The 17,127-nt window shown below is 45.0% G+C and overlaps 1 protein-coding gene across 3 annotated transcripts in view; it reads left to right on the top strand.

The window, feature by feature from the left end:
- The window catches only part of GAB3 (GRB2 associated binding protein 3), a 56,664-nt gene that overhangs the window by 7,250 nt on the left and 32,287 nt on the right, over positions 1–17,127 (top strand). The window lies entirely within an intron of this gene.

Here is a 17,127-nt window from a genome sequence, read left to right as displayed (position 1 = left end):
TCACAGAAGCATTGAGCTGATGCCTTGTGAAATCACTTTCTGTAAAGGCTGGGGAGGCTGGGCGCACACGCCTGTGGATGTGCAGACACCCATCTGCCAGCCAAAAGCTCCGGGCTCTGCTGCTGACCCCAGTGTGGAGCCGCCAGCAGGCGGGGTGGCCATGTGCTGGCCAGACCTCTGGAGACGAGAAGAAGCATCTGACAAGGTGCCAGCGGGGCTTACAGAGGCAGCAAAGCTGTGGTTGCACAAGAGGTCCCACGCTGCTGCGTGAAGTGCTTGCTGCTGCTCCAGCTACCACATCTGCGTTGTTTACTAATATTTATAGTGGAAGCTTTGCGATCTTAAGAAGTTTTATTTTTAATAAGTTCAACATTTTGAACCCGTCCTAATAAAATGATTGAGTTCGCACTGAGGACTTAGATTAAAAATAAGAAGCACTTAAGCAGCTGAGGGAACTCCTTTTCTGAGATACTTAGGCGTCATGCTCCCACTGAGGTAGGATTTGCAGAATGTTCTCAGGTGGTACCCCTCTGATGTGAGGGGTGTTTTAAAGCTCTCCACTCACTTACTGTCCCTGTTGTTGGATTTGGTCTGCTAAATGTTGGCTGTTAATGGGACTCTGACTCCTATTTCACTTGGATGCTTTCTGTAATGTCCCTTCTGGACAGATAACCCTGAGCATCGTATCGCCCTGAGCAGTGGATCATATGATAATGGGAAACTGTTTCTGAAAAGTGAGGGGAGAACACCAAATACATTCCAGCATTATTTCAGTATCCTCCCCAAACTCCCGCTTTCGTCTCTGCTGAGCCTGAGAAATGTTCAGGCTGAAACATCATTAGGACAAGCAAACAAGAAGGTCAGAGGCGAGTTGGACTTGCATAACAAGGAGCCTCATGGTGGTGACACTGCCTGCTTCCCTTGGGCATCTCTGCGCTGGGTTTGCAGAGTGGAAACCTCATAATACTGGCTTGTGAAAGGGAAAAAGCATTTACTGAAGTGTTACTAGACTGCAAGGCTTTAGCAGTTTGGTTATGAAAAACATGTTCTTTTTTTTTTTCCTTTTCTTTTTTCAAATTCACAACTGAAAGTACTGTTGCTATGTTACTGCAATGGTGTGTAGGCTGCTAAATAAATAGAGGCAGTTTAGTCCATGCCAGAAATAGAAAGCCAGGTCAGAGGTGACATTTGGGACATGTTGAGAAAAAAAGAATATATAATTATTTCTTTCCTTCCTATCATTCTCTTCAGTCTCATTAACCCCGGACTTACTTAGAAGGAAATTACAACAGAATTTTGGGGCATGTGAGAGTACTAAAAAATGACACCTCTGGAGTTTCACTGGGGCTTTTGGTTTTGTTTCTTGCGCGATCAAATTTGGAAGGGAAACTGGTGGAACCATGGCACCTCATGCGCTTCTGTACTGCATGGCTGCTCCGGGGTACCCGAGGGCACTGCCGAGAAGTCCCTCTGAAAAGGTGTGCTCGGGAGGGAAAATGCAACAAAGAGAGCAAGCATTGAGAAAACATGCTGCCGTGAAGCCAGAAACAGGAAATCTGAATCCATTGTCCTTTTTGGGACAGCCTGGCGGGTGACCAAGGCCCAGGCACACAAAAACATGCGTAGGCCCTTATGCAAGCGCCCCTGGGTGCGTGCCGGAACCCTTGGCCCTCTCAGCTCCGCTGTAGGCTCCAAATCACACACCAGCTCTGGGTTTCACTCACCCAGAGCCACCTCTGGTGGCACCCCCAGCCTGTGGTCATAACGCAGCCACCAAGGGGGTCTCCGGGGGCAGGACTCCCCCCCGGGCCTGCTCTGGCAGTGAGCCACCAAGCCTTGCTGTGCCAGGGGGCGCAGGGCAGAGCACTCTGCTCCTCTGTTGGTCAGTGGAGCGGCTTTGTGATTAATCTGGAAGATTATATATACATACATACATAATTTACAAATACATATCTTCAACTGTAAACAAATTATTGATGTGGCACAAGAGGCGTCCGGTTTCTTTGGGAATTAGGGGAGAAGCCCACAGCCGTAACCTAAAGCAGTTTGGTGCAGGCAACCCCTTAAAGGTTTCTTTGCGGTGTTTTTGTCGTTCCACAGATCTGCTGCTTTCCTACCAACCAAAAATGTAAACGTACCTCCGATCCAAGAGAGCTTTGGATCCAAAGGGGGAATCTGAGGCATTCCAGAAAATGCCACATTGACCATAAAACTTAAAGAGGATAACTAAATTAGAGGGTAAAACAAGAACCAATGATGCTAAGTACAGGTTTCCGTGCTCCAAAATTGCAGGGCTTTTGTAATTCTCTTTTTATTTGTTAGCATATATTGAATGGAGGGCTGGAATTTCAATGGCTAGGGATATTTCCTTACATGATGGATTTGAATAGCTGATTTAATAAGAAACTTTTCCTGATTTTTGGCTATAATCCAACTCCTGGGTGCCTTTAGACCCTGAGCCACAGAACCTTGATGAGTTTCTGTGTCAGCACATGAATGAGTTGTTCAGGACCATCAGTTTTTTTTATTTATTTATTTACATGAAGAATTTGTTGTTGCTGTGATTGGAGACATTTGCTGTTTCTAGCACAGCCAGTATTCAACCTTGGGCTGAAGGAGCGGGGTGTCAGAGGCTTTCTTGTCCCCCGTGGAGTTCAAGCTCTGGTTTGGGCTCTCTCAAATCCGTTACCCTTGCCAGAGTTTGCATTTATCTCAGACTCTAAGGAGCAATTACTATGATTTATCTGTCTTTGGAGTGAAAAAGATTTTACCAGGCATTTCCTACACAGAAATCTCCAGCCGGGAGAATTGCAACCTACAGCCCGTCCTTTCCAGAGCTCTGTTGCCCACGCTCAGCAAATTGCCCAGCCTTCACCACCACCAGCAGCATTGCTAAATGGAAAGGAGGATGAATTACACCCTCTGCAGCTCTGTTATGTTATCCTCCTAAAGGACCTATTTGTCTCTTATTGTATTTCCAGCTCCTCTGTGCTTGACATGGTCTTCTAAACTCTAAGTAAATTTGGTGTACCAGCTTGGTGAGTTAAAGCTGTCTGCCCATTAGAACATTCCTTGTGGGCTGCAATGATGTTTTCCAGTTCTCTTTGCTGGGGCTAGGAGCTTTAATGAAAACTCATGTCAACCAGAAGATGTCTGACGTGGCCAGGTTTCAGATGTGCTATAGATAGCCAGGTGAAGTGTAAGTTTGTTTACACTGCTGCTTTAAGTCCCTAAGGGCTCCCCTTACCGTGGCGCTTACCTCATGTTGGCTTCAGAGAGGCTTTGGTGAAACCTGCCACCCGAGAGCAGGGGATGCAAGCTGGGAGGTGAAGAGCCAGGCAAAGCTTTCTTGAAGCTGTCATTGTACTGACCTTTCTGGAACAGGGATGGAGAGGGAGAGTCACAGAGATGCGCTTGGGTGCTATGTCTCAAGAACATTTCCAGGCAAATGATTTGCGTGCAGTTTAGCAGCCTGAGCTAGGTGAAGATTTCAGCAGTGTTGGCCCTAATTCTCAATGTTCAGAACTTACTGTGCACCCACAGGCAAGTTTCTGTTTGACTCGTTCCTCAAGGGCTTACTGGATTTGGAAATTGAACTGGGATCTCTGTATGAGCAAAACAATGTAGATTTTCATTCAGGGATTGTTGTGTTTTTGTTGTTGTTTGTTTGTTTGTTTGTTTTGAAGAAAGGAAGTGTTTTACACACCATCCATGCGTAGGAATAAAAGATAAGGAGCAGAGGAAAGCAAACTCAGATATAAGACCCTGTCCAATTAATAGCCATGGCACCCAGGACCACTGTGTTGCAGGATGGCTGGTCACTGCTGGCATGAATCTAGCATTGCTGTGGTCAAGGCGCTTGCTTGGGTTGGAGAGTCACTCAAAGTCTGGTTCACAGTCTCAGTGTAGGGCAGGATCATCATGCGTCCTTGCTGGGACTGGCAAGAAAAGGCAAACAATGCTGCAGAGCAACAGCAGCAAATAGGTACAGTGATGTAGCACAACTGAGTCTAGACTGTCAAGCAAGAAACCTTTGCTTTGCTGAAAAAAGTGCACCTATAATGGACAGAAAGGCCAAGTAAGCATTGTCTTTAATAAACTGCTGGAATTGGGCAGGTCTGCGGTCATGCTGGAACATTAGATCTGAAGCTTTCATTTGCATTTATCGGCTTGCACGAAGCTGTCTGAAATACCTTTTTGTCCTCTCTGGAAGGAGTTCAGGTAAAAAGTACTGGGCTCATCAGAAAAAAAGTCCTGAAATAGAAATGGCACCTCACATTCTATAGAAATACCAGTGCTTCAGAAGAAACCAGAAGCCAAAAAATGAAACAGTCTCAAATTCTAACCCATTATGACCACATTTCTGGGCAACATTTAAATAAGCTGAGCTGTCTCCCCCACATATTCCTCACAACTAAGAGCAGTACCTTATGACTGCTGATATCTTGTCTTCATTAAACACTGAAGCTGAAGATGAGAGTTGAGAGCCAGGCTTCTCTCTGCAGTGGGTTATCAGCTTTTGTACCAATTGGCTGGGCAGAGATCAAGGACACAGCCGTGGTCCTCAGCAGCAAGGGGATGGGGAAAGGAGGGCCCTGCCTCCAGGTAGGAACCCTCACCTCTGCCATTATCCTGGTATCTCCAGTGTAGCTGGAAGAAATGGTATGAGATATGGGAACTGTGGCATTTATTAGCTGGTAATTGGAAATGGAAGATAATGAATGGATAAGTTAAAATTCAGAGTTTCAGTTGATTTTGTGTTACATCCTTCATGCAGAACATTTCCACTCAAAGAGACTACAGCCAGACAGAATTATGGCGAAAAATAAAAGCAGAGTTACACAGAAATGGGTAACTTCTTCAAAAGAGTAAACTGTCACTGAAAAAATCTCACTTTCTATTTGAGAGATACAATCTATGCACAGCACAGCCATTTTTGCTTTGCATGGCGTAAGATTTGCATGACTCACAGCCAGCAGCATGCCAAGGACCCAGAAGCAATGCATAATACAGAAGCAGGTGCTGGCTGCTGGCTGGGGGATTCCCGTTGGTTCTGTGAAATGGTGATGCTGTTTGGTGGGGCAGCACCAGTCTGTAGCTTTGGGACGACATCTTCAGCCTCGCTCTGCCCTCGACCTCAGCTGCTGGGCAATAGGAATGCCTCCACTTTGGGCTATAGAGCAGCTCTCTGCATGTTTTGGGTTTATTTCCTACAGTTCCAGCTCCTCCAGCAGTGAAGTCCAGTGGCCTGAGAGACTTCATTGACCCCCTGTGCGACTTGCACCTTCCCTAATGACTGCAGCCCTTTGGGAACTCTGGGGAAATACTCGTCCACTTCAGAAAATCTCTAAAAATCCATTCTTTGTTTAAAAACCGACCAGACCGCATCTCTCTTCCTCCAGGATATCTGCTTGTTGTGTCTGTGGTTATTGGGCTCCATTTGCAGCTATGCCATTAGAGCTAGATTCTGGAAAAAGCATCTACAGCACTAATAGCCCACAGCAGCCGTTGCCACCTTGCAGTCACATTGCATTGCCACGCACCATTGAGGCTGTTAGGAGCTGCTTATTTTTTCCGGTGCCTGTCTAACAAACCCCTGTTAATCCAGAGCAATATATTCCTTTGGGAAATTCCAATAATACAAGCTTGGTAATAGAGCAAAATTCTGTCTTGCTAACCAGTTTATGTCTACTGCTGATGAAACAACCACCGCTCTGTTGTTTCAAGAAGCTCCATTTCCAATGTAGGCATATAATCTAGTGGAAGGTTATATACATGCATGCTGATGCATGGATTTAAATCAATATAATTAGTCTCATAAATGTCTTACTCATATGTTCTTGGTCTGAGTGACATGTTTTTCCTTTATCTTAAGCCACTTCCAAGGCAATATAAACTAAACCAGGAAAAATGCTCTTTTTTTCCCACTATCAGTGGTGTAGTTATGCCAACAGATACATGGCAGCTGTGCTGTGCTAGTAAAACTACAGACAAGCCCTTGGATTCAAACAGCAAGACACAAGCAGTCATAATCCCTGCTTCTCCACACACCATCTCGACAAAATTCCTTTTATTATCTTGTGTCTTAAGACCACAGTTCAGTTTTGGTGGCTCTTTTGCCTTTGCTGTATTGGACTGTGAATAAAAAAATCCTCGAATTCCTCCTGGGAGCCCCCAGCCAGGGTGCTTGGACGTGGTGGTGCACCAACACTGTCAGCCGAGGATATTTCGATATTTCAGTACTGGACCTTTAAAGGGTGCTTAGCAGGGAGCCTGCTATGTTCTGGGGATTCTCAGGAAAATGTTTTTGTTGTTGTTGTTGTTGTTGTTTTCCAGAAAATCATGGCAAAATAATGATCTTCCATAATTACGTTCCATACGCACAGCAGCTAAACAACAACAAAAAAAATCCAGGTCTGTATTCACTGTTGGTATGATAATACTCTCCAGAGTATCTGTCAGCATAAGGACTGTGAGTCAAAGTGGAAGGTTTTGTGTAAGTAAAGGAAAAATTAAACATCATCCCCTGTCTTTCTGTAAAGAAGCAGAAGGATGTGAAAAAAATACGTTATTCTGGCTCACATTTGTTCTGCATAAAGTGAATTTTCGGGACACCGTACAAGCTTGCTGCAAAACAGTTAAATAGGAAATAGTGAAATCCAGCATGAATTTTACATAACTCTGTCTTTCATAACATACTTGGGCAACAGAAGAGTCAGTGCAATAATCTGACCATGGCTTTTCCATGCTTGATCATTGGTGACTGTCTGGAAAAGTACATGAAGTACGTGCAACGTGTGTTTAGTGAATTGTCTGAGCAAGAAAGCCCCTTCCAAAGAAACTTAAACTTGTTTTATTTGCTTGGGTAAGGTGGCTTGTGCTGAGAAGGAACATAACAAGGTAAAAAAAAATCAGTTTGCTGCCGGTCCTAGTTGTAGATGGTACCGGGAGCTCTCGCTGTGCTCAGACCCAGCTGCCTGGCTTGTCGTGGGGCTGCCCTCATGGGGCTGGGGGCTGCTGTAAAGGCACCGGAGAAGCCTCCAGGGCAGCAAATGGAAACACCCAAGTGCTGGAAAAACAGCAACCTTCTTCAGGAAGAGAGCAGCCTGAAGAAACCCCATCGGTTTGAATCCCCCAAGCCAGGCTTGCTGCCCTTAGTCCCAGTGTGAGCCATCCTGTGACTGCGAGAAGATCTGCGGAGCTATTTTCTCCTCTTCACTCCAGTGTGGACATTATCAGCCTGTTTTCCTCCCTTCTGCTTTCGGAGGGGGTCTGGAGGGCGAGAGGAGAGGCTGATGGCTGCTGACAAGGGCTCTGCCATCGCAGATACCCCTTCTGCTTGTGCTTCTAATTGCAGCTCGACAGCTCCCTGGAGGAGCGCTGGCCGGGGCGGGCAGTTATCGCCCTGCTGGCGCAGGGTGGTGCCTCCCCTCTTCCCAGTACCCGCACGCTGCCGGTGCCTCTTCTGGGAAGGGGCTGCGGGCACCGCTAGCCAAGCGGCATCCGCCGACAGGAGGCCCAGGCAGCTTCACCCCCTCTGCTTTTGCAACCTGTCTGGCGATGTCACAGATCCTGTTTATCCTGGATTTGCTCACCTTTTGGTGAGATTGTCATTAATTACTAATTTGGAATGAGGAAGGCTCAATTGGTGTATGCATATTGCATTTGGTAGTTCAGTTCGTAACTGCGTTTTACTGAATACAGTGTCTTTGGGAAAACTCTTAGTTTCACGGTATCAAACCATTAATTAGCCAAGGACCAAGCCAGAAGCTTGGTGAAGATCCTCAGCTATCCCAAATCACTGACAGCAACTGTCGGTGGATCTGGTGGTTGGCTGCCAATGGGGATGCGCCTCGCTGCTGTGTGCTCCCCTGGCTGCAAGTGCAGTGAGTACTCAGTACCCCAAATTCCTTAAAACTCCATATATAAAATACATGTCAATATGTATATTGACATATACATAATGATTTACAGGGAAAATAAAATAAAGGAGCGTGGAGCTAACTTCCTGGCAGCAGTAGTGCAATAATATAACAATAGCACACTATATGTGCTGTAAGGCTCAACTTCCTTTAAGTATTAACACTGTCATAGGATAGAATATGAACATAATGTGATGGGTTTAAAAAATGAATTCAAACAATCAGCAATACCAGAAGCTCTGTAAGTGCCTCATTATTGTTGCAGAAGTATTCTCTTTTATCTGTGGCTCATAATTTCCAAGAAACGAATAAAAAATGTAAACACTTCCAAGCATTCGTCCCTTTGGGCATAGGGTGTGTTAAGCAAAAAATAGAAAGAAAAAAAGAAAAAAAAATTCTTCATGGACAGAAAAGAATTGTTGGCCAGGGCATTTCAGACAGAAGCCAACAATGGCTGGCCTAGCAGACAAGAAAGAAATTTGCAAATGGTTTTATCACCTGATTCATGGAAATTCACCATTCATGTCAGCCTTAAAATGAATTCTTCTTCAAGTTTAAAAAAACAACTAGGAACTTTTTTCTGTAGTAGATTTCAATGCATGAGCTGGTTGTGGTAATTACTGGTAAGCAAATAGTAAATAGTCTGAGAGGTAGAAACCACAGAGCTGGAAATCAGGCCTCAGCTAAGCTGGGTCAGATTCTGTGCCTGATTACACCGTATGAATACATTATTGGAGGGCACATTTCCAGCTTTCAGAAGTGAGAAAATAAATTTTTGCAAAGCAGACCAGAAACTGCAGAAGAAGACGGCGTCATTACTTTTCTGCACTACTTGTTTAGAGGTGCCCTTTTAGTAATACAGGTAAAAATATCCTCATGCTTCCAGGCTGCATTGTAAGAGCTGTAAGATTGTATGAGTTGTTTAAGTTTCTCAGTCCATTTTGTTTCCCATGTCAGCTCTTTAACGGTGGTTTGTTCCCACAACAAAAAGTAAAACAGTACATCAAAGATAGGGTGAACGAAAATTGGCAGCACCCAGCCTTTTGTTGATATGAACATTAACTGGGGGCACGAGGAGAGGACCGTTTCATCTAACCCAAGGAGCAGATAGGAACACCATAAAAATTAGTAAGGTTGTTTTTTCTTTAAGACCTCTTGGAAGCCAGCTGAGCAAACATTGCAGCTCGGGAAGGATCAAAGGCGGAGCAAAATTCTTTGTGTTGTACCTGGCATAGACTAAGACCATCAGAAACCACAACTGGCAGCTGGTGGTGGGCACAAAACCAGAAAGTGGCCGGGGCTTTTCTGCCTGTTGCAGTCTTTGAAATGCCCCCAGTCAAATCCTTGCTGTGCAAGGATTCGTGTTGTTAAAATCTTCCTTGGCTTCTTTGGAAGCTTTTTCAGTTTTCCTCTGTGACTCAAGGTGAATCCATCAGCTCTCTGGAAAGAGTAGTTATCAGAATAATTCCATAGCTTGAGATACTACGATGTATTGTTTACCTTTGTCTTGCACAGTATGTGTTTCTTTTTTTTTATGTGTCTAATTGCTCTCGTAACTTGTTGAGATCAGATAAGGAGTTCTCCCATTTTCCCCAAGGCCAGGGTGCCGTTCATAGCCTTCCAGTGCGATGCTGTTTTCTCCCTCCCTGGTTTTCCCTCTGAACCAGATCTTGCTGAGAGTAGAAGAGACAATTCCCTTGGGGAACTCCTGGGAAGCAGCTCCCTAGGATTTTGCAATGGCTTTTAAGGCACCAGAGAAGACAGCATCACCATATGATTCTTCCTGAGCCTTATAAACAATTTAAAAATATTTTCTGCTTAGGGAAGGCTTTTCTATCCACAGCAGGATCAGATCAATCATTAAATTTTCTCACAAGTTCACATATATCCTCGACTCTTACCGTATCTCTTCGCCTGTCCTTTAAAAGCCTCCTAAATCCCTCAGCACCACATCGTTATCCTCCAAATGGCCAGCATCCATGTTGCAGCTACATTTACTGCTTGGCTGAAAAACTTATATGAATTTCTATTTCAGAGTCCGCTTACTTTGGGCTGATTTAGCATTGCACGCTTTGGTAACACAGGTCTTCGTTCTCACCAGGGGGTTCTCTACCTCCCAGCTGGTTTTATTTGAATTGAGTAGTTTAGTCTGGAGATTTTAGGAACTGCATTTGCAACACTCAACCTGGTTCATTTAACTCACATTACTTGTACGCTGCATCCTAACAAGTCACATTTACAAACTGCTTCTCTGAAAAACACGGTAAGAAAGAGTCAGAAGCGAGGAGAAGAGTAGGAGTAATCCCGCGTTCAGATCTAAATTTGAGTGAAGTGTAGGATGCAGTTTAAAATAAGAAAAGATAATAGTTGGGGTTCTGTTGTTTCTTTCCACCTCTTTCAAAAGTCAATTTTGATAATACTCCTTACCTCTTAGAAAAAAGTAAATACAAGTGACGGACCTTTGCTGAAGTGTTTCATGAGTTAAAATTAACCTCAGAAGTTTGCACACTCTGTTCTTTGAACTGCGTTTATTTCTATTTTATTTGTTCATATCTGACCAGAAATGGGTAGCATGCAAATGTCTCCTCGTGGTTTAAACAAATAAGCCATGAAGTCTAAAAATGGAAAGCAGTTACTGCTTTCTGTGTACAACCACTGCTTTCAGATGTCTTTTGTAGCTGCTAGTGCTTGTGACTATGGCTCCATTTTTACTCAAAAACACGCAGTCTTCTGAGTTGCTGGGGGAGGAGGGATCCAAGGAAGGGATTTCACTGCTCTGGTTTTCTCCTTGAAAGAGGGCTCCTGCGGTATCCCTGCCCTGGCAAGGACAGCAATCAGCAAAGACCGAGGATGAACCTTGCCTTGCCCTGCAGAACAAGAAGATTTGTTATTCAAAATGTCAGCTAATCCCCAACAAAAAGCTGCAAAGGTCTCAGACGTGGTGCCCATCCCTGAATTCCCCTGCCAACGTCCGTTGTTTTACAACCGTCCTGTCCTTCTGACACGCTGCTCTCGGCACTGTTGCTGTGTGCAACACCCAGACAACGCGGGCAATGCCATAAAAAACCCTGTATTCTCAGCAGGGCCACCCTTCTGGGACACCACGTGCAGGAATTATCTCAGCCTTTGCAGGACAGAATTTCTCTCTTCCTTGCAACTTGGCTCCCAGTCTGTAGACAGCATTTTGCATTGGCACATTTTAATGAAATGCAGAAGAAAAAAACTAACTTTTTCCTTTTCCTCTTTAATATATCAGTTTATTTTTGTCAATTTTGAGCTTTTGGATTGAGTTTAGTTTAGACTTGTCAGTTAGGATGAGACACGTGGCTGTAGTGAATTGGGAACTCTCAGTGCGTTAGCTTTGCTCCTGTACTTTCTCGATCATTGCTCTGCTGGAAGGTTTGATGGAGGGTTTTTATAGAGAACAAATAAACCAGAAACACAAATAAAGGCCTGATGGCCATTCTCTTTGCTTACAATATATATTATTCTTTATATTCAGAGTCATTAGGTATTCTTGGCACTTTGAGAGGTCTCCACAGATTAGATCAGCCCTTTATGGAAATAGGTGTTAAACATGCTGAAGTTCAAACCACTTTGTTCTTCATTTGTGATTGATCTGGTTTCTCACATTGCACTTCAGCCTTTGCTTTGCATTCTCGGGAAGTATTTGGTTACTGAGCTCTCTTTCTTTGTAAAACCTTTAAAAAATCAAAATCTATGGTAAATTTTGACTCTTAGAGAGGGAGGAGTTGAAGAAATCCATTGTGCCAAAGCAGCAGTGCAAGGCAGGGGCTTGCATATGGAAATGCATTTTGGTTAAAAACAAAAGGTAGTGGTTTTGAGGCCCAAAGTAAATTGACAGCTTTCTGCTTCTTTTAGAAGAGCCTGCCCCTTCGAACTGCTGACCCAGCTGACAGCAAACTGACTGCTGCTGTGGGCATGGGAGGGCAGGGAGGGGAGAGGTGGTCTAGAGCTTGAATGGGATCTTTCCCATAAGAGCAGCGCAAAGCCCTATAAGGAGCTCTCTGAAACATAGGGATTGTGGGTATACAGATGAAGAAGGATGAATTTACAACCTTCATTAACCTCAAATGGATTTACAAAGCATGTCCAATGATATTCTGGTAGGGGTTGCCCGTTGTTTCAAGGCAGCTGTGCAGGGGCTCTGTGGGCAGCATCTCCCATGGATGGAGCGAGCATCTGACGGCACCTGCGCACAGATCGACCTGCTGAAGGTGTTGAGCTAGAAGATGGCTGCTAGGAGATAGTGGCTACAAGGTGTACTACTGCCTTGTTATCGGGGCTTAAATTCCTCTTCATAACTATAGGTAAAAAACAAGAGTATGATTCACAGTTTGGCTTCAGCTGACCCATGGGCCCAACTGTTGTTGTTTGTTGCTGTAATTTCTATAGTTACACTGGAAGCACTCTGGGCTCTAGGTATTCTGACTGCTGAAAGCCAGAAATAACTAGTTGGAATAAAAGTGTTAATAGCCTGATGGCTGTGTGAGTCATAGTCACAGTGGCCTTTGAGACAAAAGAGATTGCTCTGAGCACAGCAGTGGAGAAAGCCCTTCCTCTATGCAGCCTTATTGCAGGTCAGATTTAAACTTCCTTACTCAGAGCACAAACAGCTCTTCTATTTATCCAGTCCAAGCTCCCGTACCCCAGGATCCCATTCAGCCAGAGCAAACGAGGAGACCATTGCAAGGCCTGCAGAGGCAAACCCCGCCTGGTGCTCACTGCAGAGCACTGGGGAGATGTCTTCCAGGCAGCTGCCGGGCAGGGAGAGGTTTTGCACAGCCCACTGGCAACTCAGAATTATGGAGCATCCAATGTTCAGCACTCAGGAGGATTCCCACATGGCTCACACACATTCATGTATGGTGCTTACTTGCATCTCCATGGTGCATTCTGCTGGCTTTTGCACGAGAAGTGGAAGTGTCCTCTCAGTTTCACGACCCCATGCACAACATCTATGTTTTAAATGAATACTGTAAGATTGCATTTTTGGGGAAGAAAACCTTTACTGTCTTCAAAGTGAGGAGGTGGTTAAATGGGAGCTTGGCGGTTGGTTGGTGTCAGGGTTCTCACTTCATCTTGCCAGGCACTGTTCAGGCTCCAGGTAGAAAATGGCAGGGAGAACTTGGACTACAGCCCAAATGAGTGTGGGCTCAATTCCTCAAAGCATTTTAGTTTAACTGAGGTCAAAAGACTGTTCTGAGCTTGCTGCAAAGTGCATGCCCTAGGAGCTTCTGGATCTAAACTGCGAAAGCAAGTGATTTGGTTATAAATGGTTTGGCTTTTTTGGTACATTCGGGAACCAGGCTGCAAGGAAAGAGTTTCTGTCAAGTTGAATTTGGGAGGTTAAATAGTGCATTTATCCTTTTGGACTTAGGAGAGAGGTACGACCTTTCTACTGGTACTAACCATCCTGAAGCTGCAGGACCAAAATGCTGTAGGGCGTTTGTTTGTTTGCTCTGTATTCAAAGCGCCCTTATCTCACATCACGCTTTGTGGGATCCAGTTAGCAAAAACAGCGACTGTGAGCTTCACACTTCTGCTTAGAGCTCCTGACACGATCGCTGCTTTGTGCGCTCTGCAGATGGAGCAGATCGTGTTGAGTTTTGCTGTTGTGAAGATACAGTAGCAGGGGCACAGCTTCCTGCTCTGTGGCCAAGCCTGGAACTAGGTCAAGTGGCAAAAGCAAATTGCGAAGTGTGAGATGTGTGTCTTCAGGAATGGGAAGGGGAGCTCTCAGCTCTGTTGCCAAACTGCAGGCCAGTTTCTGCAGAGACTTCGAGGAACTTCATTGGAACACGTGCTGGAATTCAGGACAACCTAACATTTTTGCTGACACCACATTTGCCTGTTACCCTGAAAGTTCTCCTGATGCCAAAGGATCACACAAGTGCCATGCTGTGGGATGCCTGTCTGGGTTTGTGTCCAAGGACTGAGAGCTTTGGATGGAAAACAATAACAAATCCTAGGATGCTTTGTGACGAGCAGCAAAACTGTACAGAAAGGGAGCTGATGTCTGAAGGAAGCATGAGGAACAGACTCTCTGTTCTGGGGCTTTGTTTTACCAGTTTAGTAGAGAATTAGCCTGAGTCTATAGAGAGTGAGCTGCAGTGTTTTGAATCTTTATTAGTGTTTTCTATTTGGGGGATCTGTGGTTGGTGTAGGTCTGGTGAGAGCTCTCACACCTACACACTGAGTGACATTATACCTAGACAGACGCCGCATTGCCGGACTACTTCACACGTGCTTACCGAAGTGTGAACTATTACATACATGCGATGGGCTGGTCCTTTCAGGATAAAAGCAGTATCAGGCTTTATTGCATATTGGCCCTTAAATACAGTGCAAGGTGTGTCTGCAGTCACCAGCTCAGTGTCTGCTAACAGGGCGGGAGGAAAAAACCCACGCATATGAGAAAGTCAAAAGAATCTGTCAAAATGCATTGTTCTCATGTATATGTGGATATATGGTACCTACAAGTATGTATGTATATAGAGATATACGGTGGTTTCTGACTTCCGAGAAGCAAAAGCAGTGGTCAAATTTTGAGAGTTAAGGTGTGATGAGGACTAATTACTCAACCCTCAGATACCTTTCAAGCTGCAGGTGACTAGATGCTCCACGCTGTGACAATCCCTCGCTGTGTTTTTCGCATTAGTGACAGAGGGAAGAAAAAGAGGACAGTATGCACCACCATGCATCACGGGCTTTAGCCTCTGATTTTCAGACTGTTAGCAGTAGTAGTTTTATTTTTATTTTCAACTGCTCGCCTCACAATACTTCCCTAAACTACTCTAATCCCCTTGAGAACGTTTCCCTATATAGAGCCTTAGTTGATGTTGACCAGTGGCATTGCAGATTTCAATCCGGATTTAAATGAGAGGGTCAAAATCTTTGAATTAAACTAACATTTGTTAATGCCATTTTCTCCATAGGTACTTTTATTTATTTTTTTTCATTGAGATATGCTTTCATTAGTTGCTCTCTAATGATTTACCACTAAATGTAGTTTTTAGAATGAATGTGGCACTTACTCTCACTAACAAGGATATTCTGTACCTGTCCATGACTATCTCAGCATTTGTGTAGCTTAGTATACAATTACTCACACTTTTTGTGTTATCATTTTGATATTAAAGAGGTAGCATTGTGCAAAGCTTTACTCCCTCAGCAGGGATTATTTTATATGATTTGAAACAAGCTGCACTTGAATGAAATCGGAATTCAGTAAAAATGCACAAAAGCATTTTAAAAAACTTCTTAAAGCATTTAAAATTACTTATTTATGTGAAGTTAATAAGCAGATGAGCTGGGTTGTTTTTATGCATTAAATCACCCCCTCCTCTTTGGTTGCACTTCTTTTCTTTGTCTTCAAACCAATTTGCATACAAAATTTCAGTTTCTTTGACACTGCCTGTTTAGAAAGCAGTAAGTGGAAGAGACATCGGAGTCAGAACTGGAGTGCAGGCTGTGAAACAGAGGAGTCAAGAACCGCTTCCTTTGGCTGTTTAAGAGAACTGCTGTGCGCTGCAGCTCAGAGCCATATTACAAAATCATGCCATAAATCTACGCTGACACATATCACTAACGCTCCTGAATTCCCTTGAAGCTGAAAACCTGTGACGGGCGTCCATGCATGGAAGTGCTAAGTATGCTGGACGTTTTAGTGCTTACTTTGAAAACAAACATGACGTGGCTTTGGGATAGATTTGCTTTTGCTCGGTAAGCCAATTTATCCTCTGCAAGACATGCTTGCAGCGGGGAAGGCACAAACACAACCTCCAGCTGCAGGCACAGGGAGAGCCCTTGACCCAGGCAGGGAGACCCTGGCAGCAAATACCTGCAGAGCCCACAGGGGAGCAGACAGGACTGGCAGCTTGGGTAGCCTGCATGAGGCATCCCCAGCTAGCTCTACTTGGAGACTGATGGCCAGGGGAGTGCTAACCTGCCTTTTTCAGCCCAGGATTCAGCCCACCTGGTGACAGTATGCTCACTTGTTCAAAGGAATATCAGTAAAAGGCAAAGATCGTTCCTACTCCAAATTTCAGGGAGGCAGAAGCAGCCAGCCTGCCGGGTGAGTCACGCAGGAAAATACTACCACACATGACTTGTTCACGGTGATTTTGCCTACTGATGAGCAAAATACAAGAAACAACGAAAAGCTGGCTTTGAAAAGACTTCGTTTAAAGTACACATTTCCTTAATTCCCTGGGAGTTCTCGGCAGCTCAGCCAAACAACAAGAGGCTATCAAGGTTTGGCCCTGCCTTTCCCAGCAATGGCACAGCGTGGGAATAGGACAGTGATGGCAGCTCAGGCGCTGAACTCTTACCTACAGTCTTTTCCTAGGGCTCAAGCTGGAGCTGGCTAGCCCTTGTTTACCTGGGAGCAGCAGAGCTCTTGCAAATGCCATTACAAGCTGCAGTGCTGTGACTGTAAACTCCTTGGGTCAGAAACCAACTGTTTTGGGTTTCGTATTTTTATCTAGTACAACAGAATGATGGATGAAGACCATTAAGGTGTACGGTACAAGGCTTCCACTTAGTCTTTTAGATTCCTGAGGATGCACGGGTTTACCAGACTGAAGGCATTAGCTTCCTTCATGGTCCAGCCTCCCTCCGGATACCCCCCACTGGTGCCAGAGCCACCAGCCCAGCACAGGTGATGAGACTTCGCCTCCTCAGCCAAACTGCTCTGCTGAAAACATCAGACCTGGCAATGCCACTGTTAAAGTCAGGCAGGGATGTAAGGAAAAGATGCACGCAGCTGCTAAAGGTGCACTGAGAGCAGAGCAGAGCAGCCCTCAGCCTCAGCCTCGGCCCCAGCCGCACGGACAGCTGGGGGAAAGCTGGAGGAGGAGGGCAGGCTTGCACAGCAACATTCTGCTCTCAGCATCCCAAAGGATCGATTCTCAGGCCATTATCTACATTCCCACATGTGCAAACACACGTGCCTTAGTGATCCAGGGAGGATCTGTGAGTTACCACCCGAGGAACAACCATCCCTGTAGGATAACATTTGCTCAAGGGGTTGCCAGTGGCTGCCCAGGCCCCGCTGCCCCACCACAGGCAACACACAGTGCTGCCAGCTTATTTTTCTCTGGGGCACATACAGTGTCTTTGGGATCTTTTAAATCTGTCTTCAGCCCAGCCGCAGGGCCGAGGCTTTCTCCGTTCCTACGCC

Source organism: Aythya ferina, assembly GCF_964211825.1.
Source record: "Aythya ferina genome assembly, chromosome: 13".
NCBI lineage: Eukaryota > Metazoa > Chordata > Aves > Anseriformes > Anatidae > Aythya > Aythya ferina.
Note: the sequence above shows the minus strand (reverse complement) of the source record. Positions and strands in the feature narration are given on the sequence as shown.